Below are 23843 nucleotides of genomic sequence, written 5' to 3' on the forward strand. Positions count from 1 at the left end.
TGGTTTTAGAAGGGAAGGCATCAGTTTGTAAGGGTTGACCCACAAAAGCATCTAATAAATAACTTTGATGAATGAATGAATAAAATTATCTGCAGTGTATAATCTCATCTTGATTGTTGGTTTGCAGTCATAGTCTTCTGAACAGGATTTAAAAGCTTCCATTTGATTTCCCTATTTAAAGGTCAATTATTTGCCATATATGTTTTTAGGAAGGCTTTGGAGTGAAATAATAAACAAAGAGGTCTTTGATTGTTGTTGTTGTTTAGTCGTTTAGTTGTGTCCGACTCTTCGTGACCCCATGGACCAGAGCACGCCAGGCACTCCTGTCTTCCACTGCCTCCCGCAGTTTGGTCAGACTCATGCTGGTAGCTTCGAGAACACTGTCCAACCATCTCATCCTCTGTCATCCCCTTCTCCTTCTGCCCTCCATCTTTCCCAACATCAGGGTCTTTTCCAGGGTGTCTTCTCTTCTCATGAGGTGGCCAAAGTATTAGAACACTTTAAAAACCACCTGTGTTTATTCTATTTAAATGGTGCTATCCAGCTTTTTAATACTAACCATATATACCTAGAATTAAATCCTGCAGAATTCAGTGTATCAAGATAATAATAATAATAATAATAATAATAATAATAATAATAATAATAATAATAATAATATTTATAACCCGCCCTCCCCAGCCAGGACTGGGCTCAGGGCGGCTAACATCAAAATATACAATACATTAAAAACATAAATCAAACAAACGATTAAAATATAGCTTAAAATCCAGTCTGGAGCAGAATAATGTTTGCTTTCCCAGGAGATAAACCTGGGCTTCCCAAATGTCTGAGTCTAGCATTTAGGTCAAAATAGGCAAACTCGGTCCTCCAGATGTTTTGGGACTACAACTCCCATCATCCCTGACTACTGGTTCTGTTAACTAGGGATGATAGTAGTCCCAAAACATCTGGAGGGCAAAGTTTGTATTTAGGTTGTATTCCTATACACGCTTACCTGGGAGTAAGGCTCATGGAACTCACTGAAACCTGCTGCTGAGTAGATAAAGCATAAGAGAAATGTGCTCCAAGAAATAAACAGGCCTACCAGGAAAGGGGTGGTCAAGTCATGCAGAAATAACAGATAGATTCTCCCCCCCCCACCACTGCCTCCCCTGGCCAACTAAAATGAAAACGGAAAAGTCCGATTTTCACTTGCATCAGAAGTACAAAGGGGCTTTTCACACATAAGGGTTCTGAAAGGAGAAAACATGACCTGGAAATGCACCAGTAGATCGGGTGCCACAGAGGGAGAAAAAAACTGCCTTTGCATGCTGCATGCTGCATGCTGCAGTGATGGCCAAACTTTGCCCTCCAGCTGTTTTTGGACTACAACTCCCATCATCCCTAGCTAACAGGACCAGTGGTCAGGGATGATGGGAATTGTAGTCCCAAAACAGCTGGAGGGCCAAGTTTGGCCATCACTGGCTTACTGCTACACAACACTTTCCATCCATTTGACTGAATGCTGGCCAATGTTGGCGCTGCCTGCCACTGGGAAAAGGAATTGTTGTTCCCCGTTCCACCTTAAAACTCAGCAAGAAGTTCATATTGCAAAGTTAGATAAAGTAATTAGAGGCAGTTAAAAGGGGAAGAATTCTGGAAACCAGGGAAGGAGTGGGAGGAAGTCCTGGGGTTAAGAGAACCCCATAAATGTATTGATAGAAACGTGGCTTTGTGAAAATAAGTGTAAATGTCTGTGTGTATATGTATGTGTTCAAAAAAATATGTGGTGTTTTTTTTTAAAATTTCAAAAAATAAATAAAAGCAAAGTAACTTCTCTCTTACACATGCATGCACATGCACATGAATATAAATTTGTAACAACATCTAAACATATAAGTAAATTAAAAGAGCTAAAACAGTGGCATATTTTTCCTAGGTTGAGTTGCAGCTACTCCAGGTGATCCCTGAAATGGCAAAAGCGCACATGAATGCTGATAGTCATCTACTGGTACCATAGCAGGGAGCTGTGTTTAACTCAGGGTGGCAATATGGCTAGTCTGAATGCTTGTCTGTCTCCTTCTTTCCTAGCACTGGAGAGATGACAGATTTTAACTGGGAAGGGCTGGGGGGAGAGTGCAGACAAGCACAATCCCTGCGTAATTCAGTTATTGCTTTCTGTTTAGCCCAGAATCTGGTTACTGGGGCTGTATGTGGTTTATTGAATAGTTAAAAGGCCATTTAATAGCCGGGCTGGGGAAAGTGTGTCCCTTCAGCTCAACAACCTGAGTGATCTTTTCCTTCTCCGTTAGTATAGCCTGTAGCTAAGCTCAACAGTACAGAGGAAAGAAGAAGGGCAAGCGAGATGATCACCCATGATCATCTCTGTTGATTTGCCTTTGAGGTAAAGGCAGCGTTGAGCCCTGGACACTCCACATGTATCTTGCTCAGTAAAGATCCAAAGTAAACTTTTAATAATAGAAGAAAGCTGGTTATCTGGGCAGGGTTTGAGATGGGGAGCAGGGATCAAAGCCAGGAGGGAAAGTTGAGAAGGCAGAGAGTGGCGAATTGAATGGAGCAGGGGTGATGATTCCCTCTAAAGGAGGAGCAATTCTTTTATGTGGCTGAACTAAAAAAAATATGTTTTTTGTTGCCTTGGGTAGCTTATGTGCCAGAGTTAGTCATTTAGACTGATTAACTGCATAGCACATTTTGTCATCTCAGCACTAGAAACAAGAGGAAATGGGAACTCGGGAGTAATTATTACAAAGCAGCGAAAGCACCACCCCTGCCCGCGATTCTTCTTTAAATTCAGCAAGAATCAATCTGTGGGATGTGATTGAATCTGCATTTCAAATCCTAACCTTAGATTTCACCCCATTTTTCTTCAGCTTCAGAAACTCTGTCATAATACCTAGCACTGGAAGGGTTTGAGAAGTTTCCCCCCTAAGATGTCTTAATTTGAAATCTCTGAAAGTGCCTTGCATCCCAAAAGCTGAGGTGGACAGTTTGAGAATTGTTCTCCTATATTTTGAAGCTGGAGCATAAGAAATGATCATCTCCTAGAAGATGCACCTTTTATGAATATATGCAGGAGGGTGCAAGTTGGAAAGATGTGTCATTCAGCTGTCATTAGGCCTGTCAAGTTTCTTGTGCTTCATTCAGTGGCCCTGTAGATTCCTCACAGCTGTTCCCGCAGCGGTAACACTGTAATGTCACCAACTTTCACAGTTAAGAGACATTGTGTGCCAGCCGAATGGCATGTATAGTGGAATCCTACATTGTTAATTTGTCTGCTCCTGAGCTCAGTGGGACTTACTCCCACTGTGTATAGGACTGCAGCTGCCAGCATTGCATGACTTAACATATAGTTCAGGTAATATGTAATTTAAAAAGATATATTTCTGCTCATAGTTTAATGGACAGGGCTATTCATTTTTATTTTTTATATAGTGCTATTAGTGTCCGTTGTGTTTTAAAGAGTGCTGGTCCTGAAGAGTTTCGAATCTGAAATTCAACACTGGAAATGGCAGAAGAGGAGAGCGATGTGGAGGCAGCAAGAAAGAGACTATACAGAATTTTCCATTTCCTGTACTTAGGCTGCTTCCACACTGAGCATTTATTGTGGAATAGTTATGCTTTGTTCACTTACATTTTATGGGAGAACAGCTGAGTGTTGTGAACTAAATTTCTTCCTCTCCTATTTTCCCTGTTCAGCTTTAGTTTTCTTTCACAGCTCATTTTAAAAAATCCAATTTCTTCTTTTTAATAGCAGTGCAGCTTCCCCACTTGCAGATGACCTATCATTCAGCTAGTTATGGTCCATATTGCGTATTCTAGCCATTTCCTTCTCTAGGGTCTATCTCGCTTGTCTAGGACTCGTCTTCCCTTTCGAAACAGCATTGCCCTTAATGCCATTTTTTAAAACCCATCCCCTAAAGTGCAGGAAGGATGGGGGATCATGAATATGAACGTTGAAATTCCTCACGACCACATTCTGGGAGTTTTCCAACCCCACCTTCATAATCATATCCATAAGTAAGCTCAAGGAGGGAGAAATTTGGGAAGTAGAATAGGCAGAACCCCAGCAGAATCCTCACGCCGTCTCTTTGGCCCATTGCCAGATGCAAAACCCTTGTTCCTAGTCCCTAGCCCAACTAGCAAGGAAAGTGGAATTCCTGGAAGGCTAGGAGTTGGGTGATTGGTTAGAGTGGGAGTGAATTGGGCTAGAGTTTGTGGGTGGGTTGAGTTAGTGTAGCGAAATAAGCTGAGTCAGGAACAGTTAGGGGCTAGGAAGACAAGTAAATGTCTGAGAGGTGGTTTAGTGAGTGAGAGCAGGTAGCGGAAGTTATAGGTCTGGATAGGCACCCCATGAATGTAATTGACCGATACCGCTTATGAAACCGTATGCTTGTTAAACTGCAATAAATAAACAGAAGTTTATGTTTCAATTTAACCCTGACTGGACTCAGTATTGTCCCAGGTAGGGCCTGGGTGGTGGCAGCGAGAAATAAAGTGGTGGCACAGGGATCAATAGACGGTGAAACATCCGGGGACCCTGTGTGATCGCCACAGAAAAGTGCTGAGAAGCCTGAAGGACAGAGGTGAGTAAACCCACCCAGTTTATCTACTGAACTTATTGTGGATTATTATGGAGGGACCAACGGTACCATCAGATACCACTGATTCATCGAGATCAGTGCTGTGAGTTTTGATTGGCAGCAGCTCTCCAAGACTCAGAAAAAGGCTTTTCCAGGAGCTACAGGAGATCCTTATACTGAAGATGCCTGAGATGAATCCTGGGAGAGCTTTTCTTCATGCATAATATGTTGTCTGCCATAGACTATTTAGAACAAAATGTATTTATTTTTTACAATTGCATATTCCTAATTTGCTTTCACAGCCATTTGCTTTATAAAAAGCACTTTTGTACTTTTAAAGAAAAAGCTGAGCTGATGTTCCTTTTAGCTGTCACAGATGAATTCACCTGCAAACTGTCCCTGAGTGGAAAATGACAATGGGGAGGGGCAATCATAGCTTTGTATGGAAACTGGGTATTCCCCATTAAATGTTACAGGGGCCTGTGCAATTAAATGTTCTAGTGTTGCAACCGAGAGCAAATACTGAGGTCCGTGTTACAGACAGCTCACTTGCCATTCATATTTTCATCTGGTTGAAGCAAATACCTCTTCTGAGATGCTTTGCTCCTTGAAATGCTATGCTTCCTGAGTTTGTTGATTTCATAAAGAAATGTCAGTGACTCTGAACTGGTGCTCCCATTTCTCTTGCTAACAAATGTTAGCAGTGGAGCTGTATATTATTTCTTTTCTCTGTATCGAATAAGCTTGCTTGGACAAACTGCACGTCATGCTTGAATCAGTTATGTGATGCTTGTGCAATATAGCCTTCCCTCCCCCCAATTCATGTGCAAGAAGGGTTTCAAGTAATTTATTTAAGTGTATTTAAAGGAAGTGGGTGTTGTGGAGTACCATAAGGCTTTACGTTCAGCTCTGCAAGCTGTAGAGCAGTGACTTTTATCAGGAAATCACAGGCTGAAAAGTTAAATTGGTTGCAGCAATAAATGGCAGTACAGTCCTGAGCACTGGGATAACTCCTGAGAATATGCTTCGAATTGCAACTTTAATTGAAATTATCTAAACACGATTACACAAAAGTAAAAGCCACTAGATGGAATTCAGTGTTTCACTATGACAAATCTGCCACCTGTGTAAGCATTTCACCTTGCCAAGCAGAACAACCCTTCTCCTATCCCCACCCCACCACGTTCTGGAGGTTCTCCTGACCCACCTCTCAGACAATTTCAGGGGGTGGGGGAGAAAGAGGGTGGAAACCCCATTGTGCAAATGGAAGTCCTTCCACAGGGCTTCTGCTGGCCAGGCTCGTTAGGTGAATCCCACCAATTGACTTCAATGCAAATTTTTCTCCCGCAAAAGTTTCCATAAGATTGCTGCTAAAGTGTATTACTGCTGCAATGGCATCCTTGGAACCATTTTTTTAAAAAGAGGTTCTTTGATAGGGGGCAGGGAAGCTTCTCTATTCTTTTACTATGTTTTATTTGTTTTGAGGCATGAAAGTGTTTCTGCACAAACATCCTGGGGTGATGTTACGGAGCACCTCTCCTTTTCTCTTTGTATGAAATTGGTATTTTGTTGTGCCCGTAGTGGTTTCTTAAATGTTCAGTTGTGCACACAGGCCCGGAAAGGTTGGGAACCCCTATTCTAAAATATGGGGAAATCGTTTATTAATTGTTTATTAAAAACAATTTGCTGTAGCTCCACCACCATACTGTACCCATTAATTATCTTTTCACCATTTCAGTTTACCAATATCAAAGCCTGCATCTCCTGTCCCCTACTCCCAGACAGTTCTCCTCTGTCAGCATGTGGTGTTAATCAAAGCCACCTCCAATATTTGCCACTGAAGTTGTGTTATGTGAGACTTTTCAAATGATTGCTCTTTAGTGTAGCAAATGTGCAATGAGAATCAGATTCTTAAATTGTTCCAAAGGGTGAGAGGGTATTGACCAGGCAGAGCTAAAATCTGTTTGTAAATACATATTTGTAATGCATTCACTGGTCTTCTGCTGGTGTATTTCAGCTTAATGGAAGAGGATGCCATGACTACCAATACCAGGTTGAACTCTAGTAACATGCATCTAATACCACAGGACTCTGGTTCCTGGAATTTCACTCTGGACTGGTAGCTATACTCTTCTCTTAAATTAAAAGGCTATGTAGTAGCGACAGCTGGGAGAATATACAGGAAATCCAAAAACAAAATTAGACTAGGTAAAAAATAAAGAATAAATGCCCCCCCCCCCAGTTTATTTAACTCTCTGATACTATGTGTAGATGTCGAGTCTGTAGCTGAAATGAATTTTTTTTATTTTATTGATATGTTAACAAGTAAAAACAGAAGAAAGTGGTCTTTAACTTACAAATCCATATTTACATATATATTACTGATACTATCAACAAAAATGATAACAATATTAAAAGTCAGAGAAAAAGAAAATGTGTTCAATATATTGCACACATGCAAAACACACACAGCCAAGCAGGTAAGAATGGTAAGTATGGTTATTCTACAAATAGCTAAATTTCTTTTTTAATGAACCTAACCACAGTCCTCCTTCCCAGCTGCATGTAGACTGGATGTCATGTATTTCAAGGAGGACTTGCAAAAATGCAGGTGCAGCTGTGTTTTCTGATTATTTAGGAGCTCTGCAGGCAGAGCTCAAAAGTCCCATGCAAAGACTTGGCAAACTGCCCTGCAGTAAAGGACCTTGAGCCTGGGACTGTGTGACCAATTTTGATGCAAGGTCCCTATGCCGGATGGGCACTGGAAGATTTCACCCTTAACTGCTTGACTGGTGCAACAATAGACTGAAATATATTGCAGGAAAGCAGTAAATGAAAACTGACAACTACTTCCATTTCCTTTCTAAAATGAATGGTAGGTGAAACAAAATATTGAACAGGAGACGACATGAATAAATCTCTTCTTGGAAAATGTAGCCTGTTTATCAATGCGTAGCACTGGATAGATCATGCTGCTCTTCGTGATAGTATTTTTAAGGGAAACAAAGCAAAAGTACAGCAGTTGATTTCCGGGACTGCAGAATTGGTGGTTTCCAAACTTTTTGTTACCATAACCCACAAGTGTAGATATAATTTTGTATTGATCCAAAGTCACTGTCTTGAGCTGTATTATGATTAGTGCCCTTGATGAGCTGGGACTTTGACTAAACTCTTTAGCACCCTACACAAACTAGTAAGTAATGCAACTCTTTGCATGCCTTGTCCCATTGAGTGGAATGGTGCTAACTCTGAGCTAAGTAGACAGAAGGTTGCAGCTTTAGGATCTTCATGTACACATCTTATTTCCCTTTTAACCCACCTTTCCATTCTATTCCTCCTCTCCCTCTTGCTTGATAGCCAAAAAATGTGGGCTACCAGAGAAGCCAAGTTCTGCCCAACATTGGTAGCCTATGTGTGCTACTTTCTCAGTGACCAGCCTCCCTCCCCCACTTCTCACTCTCAAACTTAATTGATGCATAAAGGGGTGATGTCCACAAGATAACTGAGACTCCAACCAGACATTCTGGGACTTGCCCTGTGAAAATGCAATTGGTGTGTATTGGAGGGGAGCAGGAACATTGGGATGTTGATGTCATGCGTCATGCGACGGTTGGCACCCCTCTCCATTCTTCCTCAGAAGTTGGCGCCTCTGAGCACATTCTTATCACCATACATATTTCTAGTGTCACAATCCACGGACTCAGACACAACCCCAGAACTCTCTAACAACACATCCATTTAATTCAATGGATGGTATTCAACAGAGTTTTATTCATAAATTGACAAACATGACTAAGTTAGTTCCATTGTTTTCAATGACTCTACTCTGTTTAAGCTCTACTTTGCTTAAGTAAAACAAACTTATTCTTTTTTATGAACTTATAAACTTTTATTCTTTTATTATTTTTAAAATAGCATCTATAGCTTCACCAAAGCAAGGCTTCCACCTGCTAGCAAATATTTATTATCCTGTGATACACACAATTGCTTTCAAACTGTCAGACTACATTTTATTTTTGACACTGTATTGATGCTACTTGTAAATGTTTCATTCCTCTTGCTGTTGGAGATTGCACTCATTGATTGATCTAAGCCTTGCCCGGGCTAGGAAAACTGATCTGCTTCTGGATCATTTCCTTTAAATGAATAAAACACAGGAAATAACTTTTTTATTAGGGTGAACCACCCTAATATGGCTTTGCTTTAGTTGTTGTTATTACAGAAATAAAAGATAAAGATGTGATGCGGTACTTGAAAACCTCACAGTTGGTGCTGGCTTTAGAGATTATTCACTCAAAGCCAGCAGATAAAAGCAGCAGAGAATAATATGCAGAGCGCATGTCCAAAATAGTATCTGGACAGGATTCCAAGCAGAAGTCAAGAGTTGAAGCTGTAGAAGCTGAAGGTATTCATTTGAGGCAGCAACTCTTCTTAAGCAAACTTTTTTCCCTGGATACTGTTTGGAAAATAGTAAATTGGTAATTTCCATTTTGAATGAACTCCGGACATCCTGTCTTGCTTAACTGAATAATTTTCTTTCTTTTAAAAAAATATTTTTTATTAAGTTTTCCATTTTAATAAACCAATCAAATCACATTAAATATTCCAAATTGTACAAATACATATCATAAAGTCCAAATATTTTGCCAAATTATAATTTTTTTGTTGGGGGTTCCCATGCTTTGAGTTCAGTGGGGTCCAATCATCTCATGTTTCTACTGCCTTGAGCGTCAAGAGTCCCTTCTTTAAATCTTCTTGTTATTATCCTTCTTTCTTTCATAGCCTCTGAGTTGTTTCTGCTTAACTGAATAATTTTCAAACGTATTTTATATTTTCATTTTCATTTCCCCCCTGCAAATTTTCTCTTAAAAGAGAGATAGATAGCTAAAGGGGTATGTTTGTGTGCGCATGTAATTGGCATTTAATGCCACTGGATGTGGTACCCAAGTCCTTCTGTCATCTGCTCCAACTCCATAAGGTTGGACTATAGACATCTCTGATCTATTAAGTCAACTATAGCCTGTCTTCCCATGCTAAGCCACTAAGCAAAGGATGGAACAGCCGTCTCTCTTGCCAGGAAATTCATGGAAGATAAGTTGCTACTAATAGCTTCCCATACCTCCATATGGGAAGCAGCATGCCTCTGAATACCAGGTGCTGGGGATCACAAGGCTATTCCTTTCAAGCTTCTCATTTACTTGCACTAATCAGGACAATTTCTTCCTCAGGTGCCAAACCTTTGCCCTTCCCCATTGCATCAAGGTGCCTAGAATGCGTACGGAAGGGTCAGTGTTTAATACATTATATTCCCAGAGAATCTTTATTTTTATGCAGTTGCGATGGTTAGTGAGTTGCTTCTGAAACCACACTGTCACCGAGGCATAGCCTACAAAATCACATCCTGTTTGAAGTGCAATCCAGTTTTCAAAGCGTTTTTGCCACTTTTGCTTTTTATCCATTGTGCTGCATTTCTTGAGTATTCCTTTTACTTCAGAACACCTTTTAAGTTATTAATTCAGTCAGATCAAAGTGAAAAGAGAAGGACCTTTTCTTGCATGTTTGCCTTCATTACTTCTACTGCTAAGAATTGTAGCAAGCCTAATTTCTTGAAACTTTCAGCTTTTATATTGAAGTTATTTTTTATTTTTTTTAAAATATATGTTGCATCCTCTGTTTACCAAGTGGCAACTTCCTTCACTGTGCACATAACTTGCCAGCAATGGATTGTTCTTGCTTCTTGCCTTTTGCCTCCCAGGATCATATGTTCTTGCAAACACATGTGTTGCGTGTCGAGGTCCCCAGGCCACCCCAAAACTCACACTTCACACAGAATTTTTGTTTAAGGTTTTTGGCATAATTTTGGCCACAACTTTATTAAAATTCAAAAAATGTGAGTGGTTGCTTAGGCATTGGTTGCGACTATCTGCCCCCCAGTGGGGGACAGACTGACATTTCACTTTTTTGTTCAGTTTGTTACTTTATTTGCATTGTTACCCTTCCTTTCCTCTAACATAGGGAGGAAAGTGTAACCCCATCAAGAGCAGGTAATCTCCCACCCAGCTGGTCTAGGGAACCACCCACTAACAGTGCCTCAATCTTATCTGGATTGAGCTTCAGTTTGTTGGCTGTCATCCAGTCTGGGTATAGGGTGGTATATAAATTCAATAAATAATTTTATTTTATTTTATTTTGCAAAATCTCAAAATGAAATTCACCAAAATCTACACTTCCGACATGGGCTGCCATATGTCTGGATTTCCCTGGACATTCCAGCAAATTCTGCTCAGATGCTGTTTACGAGGACCAAATGCCGGTTATGTCCAGGAAATTCCAGACGTATGGCAATCCTAACTCCAACTCCCATCAGCTCCAGTCAGCATGGTCAAAGGTCAGAGAAGAAGGAAGTTGTTTCCCAGAAACATCTCAAGGCCCACAGATTCACCACCAGGAGCCATTCTAAGGAGCTCAAAGTTGTATACAGTATACGGATTGTATTCCTCACATCAATGGCTATTTGAGCATTACAACAGCCAAAAGAGATAGCCTGGGCTGAGAAAGTAACTAGCTCAGTGCTCAAAGTCACCCAAATGAGCTCCATGACTAGGCAGAGATTTGAACCTGGGTATCACCATTCTACCTTCACTGTTGGAGGCAGTATGTCTCTGTATGTCAGCTGCTGGAGGTCACCAGTGGGGTGGGTGCTCTTTCACTCAGCTCCTGCTTTCAGGATTCCCATAGGCATCTGGTCAGCCATGGTGAGAACAGGAGAATGAACTGGATGGGCCTTTGGCTTGATCCAGCAGGAATCTTCTTGAGGTTTTATGTTCAGTTGCAAGACTGACTCTGCTCCTACTGCAACACAGTGACTCACTGTGTTTGTGTTTCAGGGATTCCAACTGCCATAGGTGATGCTCTGCTACTTACTCATATGGAGGTGTGCTTAGGCCATTTTGACAATTCTGGATTCTCAGATAGGTATATAGCTAATACACTAGAAACCTTACCTACCTTCGGAAGTGGCTATGTTTCTGCATGGCCAATATTGACTTGCCATAACAAGTGAGTCCTTGATTTCTCGTGTGCAGTTCCCACAACCTTTCCTTGAACTGGCATAGGCTGGAGGTCTGAGAACAGACTTGGAAAAAAATGTGGAAGGAATTGCTCCACGATATCTGACTCTATCTCTAAATTGCTCAGTGACCTGGTTGCTTCATATAGTTCTTCCAGAACTCAACTTTTCACATCTTATGACTCAGGCAGTTTGAGTCATAACAAAGTGATTAAGTGACGCAAATGTAGTTGGACAGATTTTGGGACAGTGTCTCAAGAATCTGAAAGTCTCTCTGGAAAGACTTGTAGCCACTGTTTTGAACGGCAACCATCTCAACAGAAGTGAGTAACCCCCCCCCCCGCCCTTTACATATTCATGGAATTACTGTTTGCGGCAAGGCAAGCATTGGAAGTGGGTGGGAACTGGGAACAAGGCATGGTGTGGTGCTTGTGTTGCAGCCCTTTGGTGAGAGAGGGCTGCTAATTTGCCAGGCTGCATTCCAGGGCAGATTCTGGTTGACTGCACAAGGGACTCTAGCAGAGGTTTGGTCTTCTATCCCTTTTCCCACCCTCTCTTTCTAGCCCCAGACCCTTCAGGGAGCTCCATTAATGAGTGACCCTGTAATGGAGCTCCTGCAGGGGCAAAATACATACCGTACTGGGGATTGCCAGCAGTCATGTCCTGTGTGACAGGAATGAAGCCAGCGTGTGCAGGTTTTGATCTTGTGGAGGTTAACTTGCATAATCGAGAAGTGCTAATGACATGTCTCAGAGTTCCTGGTGTGCTCATTGGTAGCTGTCTGTGAAAATTACAAGCCATCTAATGAGCACGCTGACAATCTGGGTGCTCAACAAGACTATTAGCATCAGTTATGGCATGATCTGAAAATTGCTCAAAGAGCATATTATGCATGAGTTGTAAGATTAGCTCATGCCAGATATTTTACCCCATAGGAGAGTTGAGCTCTTCCACGCCAGCTCAAGGGTTAGAAATATAAATGCAGGTAGCTTCAGCTTTTGAGTTACATATGCTGAGAGGAACTTCAGCATTTGAAAATACTTTTGCCGGTTTGAAATACTGTAGTGGCAGTCTATGAAACACTGTAAGAGGCTTCCTCAGGCTTTCATTATAGCGTAACAAGGAAAATTCTTTCAGAAGTCTTCATTACCCCTTTAAATTTGCGTGTGTTTCCACTGAACACCTGTTAAAAAAGATTTAAGAGTCATGGCTAAGGTAGTAGTTGCATTTTTATTTTATTTTTTGGGGAAACCAATTAAATGGATGTCACTAAGACTGTTTTGAAACTTTGAAAGAGAATGTTGTAGTACCAAATGAGTTATACTTTGAGAATAGCTGTGGGTGTCGGTTAATGTAGTAATTCTAAGTCTAGTTTCATCTTCATTTTACTGAGGTAAACAGGTGCTCTGTTCAGAGATACTGAAGATGCACAACTGGAGAGGCAGCAGGAGTTGAAAAGAGATTCATCCGTTTTGGTTCACTTCTGTGGCAATTTTCCATTCCTCAGAAAAATGTCCCAGTCAATCTTTTATTATTGTTTCTTTCCTTAAATCTTTGCTTGTAAAAGTATATCTCTGTTTTGGTTATCTATGTCTGGAGTGGTGATATTTAGCAGACGCATATGAGAGGTTCACCATATCGTGCCGTTGGATTAAAAGTCTGTGACAAAAAAAATCTCAACCTTTTCTAGACAGTAAGTCACAGTAATAGGACAATTGCTATCTAAAGCTAGGCATATGCATTGATTTTTATTTTTATAAGGAGACATCTGATAGAACCACTCTTTCCTACTGTTGGAAAATGATGGCGAGAGTATTCCCGGTTCACATTAAACCTCAGCATTGCTGTGATATAAGGCCTCTTAACAAAGACTTGTGGCTGCTGGTAAGACACTAATTGGAGACAATATTCTCCATGGGTTCCTGGGCTCAATTCTTCCTTTTCACTTAACCAGAAAGCCAGGGAGGCTGTCTGTCAGGACAGCTGTTCCTACACAGAGTATAGGCCTGCCTCTGACCCTCAGTGCATTTGGGTTCTGTGACTTTGGGCACTTCCTGGGGGCCACCATTTTCAGGTGGGATTTTATTTGTTATTTATTTATTTATTGCATTTAGAGCCTACCCTTTTCTCCACAGAGCTTAAGGTGGCTTACATGGTTCCCCCTGCTCCTCACAACAACCCTGTGAGGTAGGGTAGGCTGAGAGTGACTGACTGGCCCAAGGTCACCCAGTGAGCTTCATGGCCAAGTGCGGATTTGAACCCTGTTCTCCTAGGTCCTAGTTCAACACTCTATCCACTGCACCACATGCCATCATCAATAAATTTATTGTGCTAGCCAACGCCAGTCACATAGCGGGGGCACTGTCATACAGTGGTTCCACTCCTTCCTCCTGGGCTGTGTTCAGAAAGTGGGGGTGGGGGATGAGTGTTCAGACCCCTGGGCTCAAACTTGTGAGGTGCCTCCGGGTTCTGTCCTCTCTCCCATGCTTTTCAACATCTATATGCAGCCGCTGGGTGAAATCATCAGGGGGTTTGGGCTGGGTGTTCATCAGTATGTGGATGATACCCAGCTCTACCTCTCTTTCAAATCGGAACCAGTGAAGTTGGTGAAGGGTCTATGTGAGTGTCTGGAGGCAGTTGGAGGATGGATGGTGGCTAACAGATTGAGGTTGAATCCTAACAAGACAGAAGTACTGTTTTTGGGTGACAGGAGGCGGGCGGGTGTGGAAGACTCCCTGGTCCTGAATGGGGTAACTGTGCCCCTGAAGGACCAGGTGCGCAGCCTGGGAGTCATTCTGGACTCACAGCTGTCCATGGAGGCACAGGTCAATTCTGTGTCCAGGGCAGCTGTTTATCAGCTCCATCTGATACGCAGGCTGAGACCCTATCTGCCTGCGGACTGTCTCGCCAGAGTGGTGCATGCTCTGGTTATCTCTCGCTTGGACTACTGCAATGCGCTCTATGTGGAGCTACCTTTGAAGGTGACCTGGAAACGACAACTAATCCAGAATGCGGCAGCTAGACTGGTGACTGGGGGCAGCCGCCGAGACCATATAACACCTTGAAAGACCTACACTGGCTCCCAGTACATTTCTGAGCACAATTCAAAGTGTTGGTGCTGACCTTTAAAGCCCTAAACGGCCTCAGTCCAGTATACCTGAAAGAGCGTCTCCACCTCCATTGTTCTGCCTGGACACTGAGGTCCAGCGCCGAGGGCCTTCTGGCAGTTCCCTCACTGCAAGAAGCCAAGTTACAGGGAACTAGGCAGAGGGCCTTCTCGGTAGTGGCGCCCGCCCTGTGGAACGCCCTCCCACCAGATGTCAAAGAGAAAAATAACTACCAAACTTTTAGAAGACATCTAAAGGCAGCCCTGTTTAGGGAAGCTTTTAATGTTTAATAGGTTATTGTATTTTAGTGTTTTGTTGGAAGCCGCCCAGAGTGGCTGGTGAAACCCAGCCAGATGGGCGGGGTATAAATAATAAATTGTTAATAATAATAATAATAATAATAATAATAATAATAATAATAATTCTGGTCCCGCAGTTATAGTTGATTGGAAGGTCTTGCTCAACAAACCCACTTCTCCAAAAGATTGGAATTTTTATGATGAGAATCATAAGAGGGAAATGCGCTGGAAAGTGTGGGATAACACTTGCTTTGACACAACCTTGTCTAATGTCACCTGCCAATCATGATGAATTTGCCATATAAAAATTAGGTTAAACTTTAAAAGAATTGCAAAAGAAACTATTTTTGAGAGAGCAATTTGACCAACAAAAGAAACAACAGGCCAACAATGCTCCCTCCCATCTTCAATTATTACTGGAAATGGCTGGAAAGTGAGAGTACTGTATATAATATGTCATCTCTGCGGGGAGTCAAATGGGTTCTTTTTTGGAAAATCAGCTTTTCAAACATTAAAATGTCTAATAGGGCCATTTATTATAACAGCAATTACGAGACACAACACTGGTAGTACTGTATCCCTAAAGCTAATCTTGTAAATTTCCTGTGCTGTGTCAGCATCACCACCTGTTAAACTTCAGCATCACAGCCTTCTTAGTTGTGTCTGGCACAAGACACAGCCAGGTATGGTACCTGGCCCCTGGCTAAGAATTGCCAGTGTGGAATAAGGAGCCTGGGGTACACAGGGGTGCAATAAACCTTGGGGCAGTGTTTAGGCTGGACGCACTTCTATGCTGCCTCAAAGGAAGGTGTTCTCTTGGAGGTGTGTGTTTATGTTTTGGGACGGCCCAGAGATTATTGTGCAGGTACACACTCCCAGGTTTTCTTCTCTAAACTGGTTATTTTGTGGTGCTGAAATTAGCCTTAGCTGAACACTGAGTGATATCCAAAAGTGAATCCTTAATCTTCTGCTTCCCACATGCCTCTCCCCACACACAAAAAACAGGCAAAACACCGTTATACACCCTAAAACAAACACTACCACACAGACAAAACCACTTGCCAAGTTTGTGACTGCCTAGAGATCACACTCGTGCAGCCGAATTCAGTTCACATTTACTCTGAAATTAATCCCACTGAGTTTAAATGAGATTGGAACAAAAGCAACTGTGCATAGGAATGCTACCTTTTCATGTTTCTACACCTTCCTCACTCAAACACTTCAATATGTCTTCAGGCTAACATTATTTCATGGCTAAAAGAAGTATTCATATATTTTTAAAAAATAATAGGATTTTTTTAATTACTGGATTAGTTTTCAAAAATGAAACCGCTACCCACAATATAAATCACTCGGGAGTGAGTGGTGAACTGGCAATTAGTCTTCTTTCATGTATTATGCATAACTTTTATCAGTGATATTAAAAACAGCACCTTGCTGACAACTGAGAACCTTTATAGTGCTCTAATCTTGAATCTGTGCCTTGGATAAGCGAGAGGATCTTCCCAGGTGTTGGGCAGGTGTCATTTCAAAGGGGGTGGCATAAGCTCCATGTTCAGTAAGTTTTCATGCTGGTTTGTTTGTTTGCCCAGCACTAATAATAAGCTGGTTTGCAGATGTGGAATTGCTCCATACAAATATAATGAATTGCCTTAGGTTGTGAATAGTCTTGGTGAATTTCGCTGGCTTTCTTGCCACTCTGTGAGCTACCCAGCACAAGGATGGATAATATTTAAAAATAGATTAATGTGTCTCTCCAGTGCCTTTTAAGTTGAAAGCCACTGAGCTTTCATTGCTTTAAATTAATTGAGTCTCAAGAGGATTTATGGGTATGACTGAGAAAGTCAAGCATATTCTGATCAGCCTTTAAGAATATCCTATAAGATGACAGAACAGTGGCACCAACTAAAAAACATTCAAAATTTATTGGACTATTATTTGGAAACACACAGGGAGAACTGGAAAGGGATCACAAATGCCTACAGCCTGCTAATTGTATTAAACTTAAATGAGTTTCCTACCCATCTGCCTTTTTATTAGAGACAACAGTACAATCCAAATAGCGATCATTACCTTGAAGAGCACTAGACCTAAAAACAGTCTCTGGCGTTATCGTATAATAACGAGAGAGCGCATAATGGGCCTTGAGAGACCAGCAGAGTTTATTTTAATTTTTGACTTGATTTCTGTTCAAATGGTTTTCTCCATACCTGTCACTGGAATTAATAAGCCAGTTTCCCAAAGCAATGAGACCCAAGGCACACAATGCGGCTGCCTTGCTGAAGCTTCGCAAGACTGTTCAATGTCTGGAAGGAAATAGCCTGAAAACCCTTTCTATGCCATCTTGAGGTTTAAAGATGGAAGAAACACAGGCTACAAATAAAATATATACAGCGGCAGGGCTTCAGTAGCAAAGCTGTAGGTTCATAGTGTACCTAGACATGACATTAATTGCACAAATGTAAATTAACACCTGGGCATCAGGAGGAAAGAAAACATAACTCTCCATGCCATGGTCAGACAAAATCATCTCTTGGAAGTTGCTATTTGAGAGAGTATGTGTTAAGCTCTGCCTTCCCCATCAGGCTTCCTCATGGCTGCTATTTGCAGAACAAAAACAAAACAAAACCCCAAATCCACCTTAAATATATTCATGTAAGTAACGCCACATCTGGTTTGGCTATCAGACTAGCGTAGAATGCATATGTTCCCAGGTGGAACAGTTACTTGGGGAGAGTGTTGGGGGTGTTTCTATATTTAGTATTGACTTGTGTTAATGGGGTAAGTAGGATTTATTCTCTATAGTGACATGAATTAAATGCAACTGGAACGCACATTTTAGCCATGGTTCTATTAAAAACTGAGGCACAAGAATCTTTAAATAACTGTAAAAAATTAACCTGGAGCAAGGCGAGGAATCTCCCAGTGCACCTATATGGGAAAACTTTGTGTTCATAGCTACCTCTCAAGTGATAAAGACTGTGAGTCAATGTACAGTAAGTAATGGCATCAATAACCGAGCCTTGCTATACAAGTCATACCTTGGGTTATGAACGCTGTGGGTTGCGTGTTTTCGGGTTGTGGACCGCGCCGAACCTGGAAGTACTGGAATGGGTTTTTGGCGCTCGCGCATGTGCAGAAACACACAATGACATCATGCGCATGCGCCGAATTATGTCACGCACGTGCGCAGGTGCAGTGCTGCGGGTTGCGAATGCTGCGGGTTGCGAACATGCCTCCCACACGGATCACGTTTGCAACCCGAGGTATGACTGTACTCACAATCACAAGCATTGAGAAGCCTTTCGCGTGCACCGTTAATGTGCACACTTCTGAAAGGTAAAAATACATGTGTCATTTTAAAAACACGCAAATGGAGAAGTTGAAGACTTTATTTCACAAGCATCATAGCCTCCAAAAGCATCATTTCAAATACAACAATGGCATTTTAAGAATAACATCATGCAAGACAAAAACAGTCCAATGTTATAGTCTTTGTTTTTTAATGTCGCTGTTTTCAGGTGGTATTCAAGGCGCACACTGGCAAATTCAGGAAGTGCAATTAAAGCTGATTTGGTATCTTGTGCCACAACCCTGCTTCTCCTGCTCCACAAAGCAAACTTTTTGCTGTGACAGTGAAATGCGCACCAAAGTGGGAGGGGTAACAACTGCTTGATGCAACATCATATCACCTCCCTGCAAACAAAGCAGAATGAACGCTCAATAAATAGTTGATGTCACCATACCTCCTCACAAACCTTGTGCAAATAAACTGGGGTGAATGCTCAATAAACAGGTCATCTGGAAGCAGCCGAGGTCATTGACGCTGTATGCAAGTTAGCCTGCCTTTTCAGCTGCTTCATGGCAAAAGTTTCCTGAAGAAACCTGCTTGCTGTCTTTGCAGGCCAAAACTTGGAACTCCCTAATCTTTGAAACTGCCAAGCCAAAGAACCAGCTTGCGAATTAATTTTCTGTTACTGGAGCGGCTAATGGTTACCTGAAAGAGATGTGACAAGCCCAGAGTTGTTAAAACTCTTTTGAGGACCAGAAAGCTGTAATTGACAATAACAAGGAGGTGCTGTGAATTGACTTGCTATTTCTAATTTTAAATTTCTTAATACATGAGAGCTGGCTCATTAGAGAGCCCCTTTTTATGAGGATCTTTCTCTACAGTCCTTGTTTCTTTCTTTTCCGAAACTGGGATTTTAAAGCTTTTAATTGTGAGTAGGGACGCAGGTGGCGCTGTGGGTTAAAGCCTCAGCGCCTAGGACTTGCCGATCGAAAGGTCGGCGGTTCGAATCCCTGCGGCGGGGTGCACTCCCGCTGCTCGGTCCCAGCGCCTGCCAACCTAGCAGTTCGAAAGCACCTCCGGGTGCAAGTAGATAAATAGGGACCGCTTACCAGCGGGAAGGTAAACGGCGTTTCCGTGTGCGGCTCTGGCTCGCCAGAGCAGCGATGTCACGCTGGCCACGTGACCCGGAAGTGTCTCCGGACAGCGCTGGCCCCTGGCCTCTTAAGTGAGATGGGCGCACAACCCCAGAGTCTGTCAAGACTGGCCCGTACGGGCAGGGGTACCTTTACCTTTACCTTTAGGTCCCAAAGGCTCTGTGTGTATAACAATTAGTTAAAAATGCATTTCTAAAGCAGCCAATTAAAACCTGATTAAAACAGATAATGTGTGGGAAATGCTTAAAAAGCCTTCCTTTCTGACTAGCACAAAAAGCCAGTCTGGAAACATGAATGAGGATGGCTAGAGACCCAGGGAGTGTGGAAACTGAGTGTTTGGGGACAGAGGAAGACCAGTAGATTCAGAGAGGAGAACAAATCCCAAAAGAGCAAACAATGTGAAAAGAAAAGTGAGCCTGTGCTCTGGTGTGCAGGGAGGAAAGGGATCTTAATGCTGAATGAGTTTTAAATGTGACAAACATGGATTCCCCGCCTCCCGAGGTTAAGTGTACTAGTGTGGCCCCATAATCATTGACCTCAGAGGTCATCTAGTACAGGATGCTGCTAAATAAACACAGGGACTACAATGCAGGATCCAAGCATAACATTCTTGATAGATTGTGGCTGCCACATAAATATTAAAGTGTACGTGGGTTCCCACAAGGCAAGACAAAGTGATGACAGCAAGAACCTTTATTGAACTAACAGAACTGGACAACAGGGGCAAAGCAACTGCTTATATACATTTCTGAAGGCCTGGGCCACTCCCACTCCCAACGTGATTGGCTCTCTAAACTTCCAAGCTGTGAATCATAACTCAGATTTTAAGGGCCAATGGCAGAGGCCCAAATCCTAAAATGTTCTGTGATTGGATATCATCTTGGATTCAGATTGGGGCTCTGAATCCTTGGTCCAGACTTCAGCTCAGGCAAACAGACCACTGAATATATAACAAATACCCCCAGCAAAGAAGAATTCTCCCATTCTTTTTCTCTCTCACTGTGTGGTGGGGGGGCTGTTTTGGGGAAGTGAGAAAGGAAGGAAAATTCTGGGCATTGCCTGTTTGGGGCTATGAAATGGCTTCCTAATGGAGCTACTTCCACAGGAACTGCAGCACCATAATTTTACTGCCCATTATCGGTTCTTGGATTTCCAAGTTTCGCCCAGAGGCCCCCAAAGTTTGGGGGACTCTATGGATGCACTTTGGATACTAGTGTTGATGCAGTTCCTGAAGTCCTTCCTTTTTTATTTTGCTTATTGCCTTTTCTTTTCTTTTCTTTTCTTTTTTTGACACTAACGTCACTTGGTTAGTTAATATGTTAATATTTATAATTGTTATTCAAGCTTGTGGTCCCTTTTTCAGATAAAAGAAAACAACTCAATTTGCATAGCTATGAATAACATAAAGACCTTTGAATAGTAGAAACAGGATCACTATTGGCATTCATATGCCCCTGCCTTTAAAAATACTTGCTGCTTGAGTATTTTTTTCAATTTCAGATCACCCTTATCAAGAGAGGCTGCTTAATGCATTGAGGGAAAGCTAATTTTTAGTTGAATTATTCATAAATATCACTCTTTTCCAGTGGCAAATACAACCTGAAATAGAGTAATTTGTCCTAGTAGTAGTGCTTAAAACTAAAACAAAAAACCCAACTCCTTTGAAAACGGATTTATTAAATAAGCACCACTGAATTCACCTTCATTTCCAATATGTTCTCTTTGTCCTTTTTCTACTTGAGATGATTATTTTGTGAATATTTGATATGCATTTACAATAGTGCTCTCCCCTCCTTGCATCTGGGATGTGAAGTTTGCTCATTATCAAGTATTGGACAAACATCTTCAGTATGCTGTACAGCTCATTGAATTTGATTATTATTATTATTATTATTATTATCATTATTATTATTATTATTTTGCAAATTATTGCCATATTTTCACCAAAAATGCACAAATAGGGACACCCACATACTTTGTACTGCATCAGACCATTCCCTGTAAAATGCTACCTTTTTCTCATTCCTAGCCATCTGCCTTTCTTTCTCCAAAGCGCTAACATAAATTTCCTCCTTTGATTGTTCTCTTTCTCTGAAGTAGCCGTATTTAGATTAGTAGTTGACTGATTTGAACAAAACATTGGAAATACCCTTTAGGTTTTTTCCACATGCTTTAATTTCAGCAATTTTCAACTATTTTCTTGCAAATGTGCTGTTAAAGAGGGAAGGTAATTGGAAGCTACATCACTCCAGTTTTGTACTGCTTCCGCTAAGGAGATCAGTGCAATTGGTGTTAGTTTGTTTGCCTGCTTGCATCCCTGGCAAGGGATGCCCATCAGACGCAGAACCTTTAAATATTTTGGCCATTTTATTAAATATTTTATTGTGGGGGCCGAAGCCCCCACTGCCCTGAGAAGGTGGCTCCTATGGCCTTCACATTGTGTGAACCCTTGAATAGCTCCACTATGTGTTTACTGTAGAGTCTGGAAATTGGGAAGCGTCACCTTGGTCTTGTCATTTAGCTACGTCCACAGGCCCATTTTAGCTAGAATCCATGAACAATATTTTCCTTTAAACCTAGGGATGATCTCTCCTCGTGTCGTTAGATCAGAAGGCAAATTGTCCAATTAAGAAGCCACTCATATTTTAAATATGTGGACTAGTATGGATGGCTTAATCTGATTTGTAATGAGTTCCCACATAATTTCAATGGATGTAACAGAATTTGTTGGTCATGGGCAGATGATGGACAAATACGATCTCACCAGATGAGACTTCCAGGGAGTCAGCCACCTAGATAGCAGTCCTTAAATTAATAGCCCTAAATATTAATAGTCCTAAATAGTCCTAAATTAATTAATAGTCCTAAATAGTCCTAAAGGTTCAGCGCAGGTGGCGCTTTGGGTTAAATCACAGAGCCTAGGGCTTGCTGATCAGAAGGTCGCGGTTCGAATCCCCGCGACGGAGTGAGCTCCTGTTGCTCGGTCCCTGCTCCTACCAACCTAGCTGTTTGAAAGCACGTCAAAGTGAAAGTAGATAAATAGGTACCGCTCCGGCGGGAAGGTAAACTGTGTTTCTGTGTGCTGCTCTGGTTCGCCAGAAGCAGCTGAGTCATGCTGGCCACATGACTCAGAAGCTGTATGCCGGCTCCCTCAGCCAATAAAGCGAGATGAGCACTGCAACCCCAGAGTCATCTGTAACTGGACCTAACAGTCAGGGGTCCCTTTACCTTTACCTTTAAAGGTTCAGAATTGTGATTCGGTTCACTGAAATAATAACTGAAACTTGGTAACATCACAGCACCAGCGCTATGAGCAGGGGCGGAGGAAGGGGGTATGGTGGGGGCGGTCCGCCCTGGGTGTCACCACTGAGGGGGGTGACAAAATGCCGGGTGGCACTCACCATGGGGCCTGCAGCATGCCCAAGCCATGCGTCTTTCTTGGGAGAGACGCGGCGGCTTATGCACGCAGGCTCCGCGGTGCCCCAAATGGTCCACCCGCCACCTCCCTCTCAGCTGTAGGGCGGCTGAATGGGAGGAGGCAGGCAGACTCCTTGGAGGCCCCGCAGAGCACCCTGCCCTGGCTGGAGTGTCCTGCCCCCAGGCACCCAATCAACTTGCTCTGCCACTGGCTATGAGATTTAGAAGAAGAAGAAGAAGAAGAAGAAGAAGAAGAAGAAGAGTTTGGATTTGATATCCCGCCTTTCACTCCCTTTAAGGAGTCTCAAAGCGGCTAACATTCTCCTTTCCCTTCCTCCCCCACAACAAACACTCTGTGAGGTGAGTGGGGCTGAGAGACTTCAAGGAAGTGTGACTGGCCCAAGGTCACCCAGCAGCTGCATGTGGAGGAGCGGAGACGCGAACCCGGTTACCCAGGATTACGAGACTACCGCTCTTAACCACTACACCACACTGGCTCTCCACTATGACACTTGTTATTATTCTTATTATAGTTACTGTGTCACTGAATACAAAGTGGCCTGATTGACACTTAGCACTTAAGTCAAACCATTGCTAAGCATAAACACACAAGGGTGCAGATCCTTGCAGCCTCTTCACTCCTCTCCTCTCCTGGTCCTCCTGCTGCTGTGCTGCCCGGAACCAAGCTATGGTTTGGCTTGGCATGATATTCAAACCCAGGATTGTGGCTTGTCTTCCCCAAAAAAACTGCAAGCTGTAGCCCAGGTTGAGTCTTGACTTAAGGCTCATGTTTGTTTTTCCCATCACTTTTCAAACTGCCCAAAGTCCGTCTGTTGTGCTAGGATGACAGTGCATTTTAATCTACTTCAGATGCACAAACCTACAATTCTAGTATGTGTTTGAATCCATCCTGCAAAATGCT

This window comes from Podarcis gaigeae (assembly GCF_964106915.1).
Source record: "Podarcis gaigeae genome assembly, chromosome: 3".
Lineage (NCBI taxonomy): Eukaryota > Metazoa > Chordata > Lepidosauria > Squamata > Lacertidae > Podarcis > Podarcis gaigeae.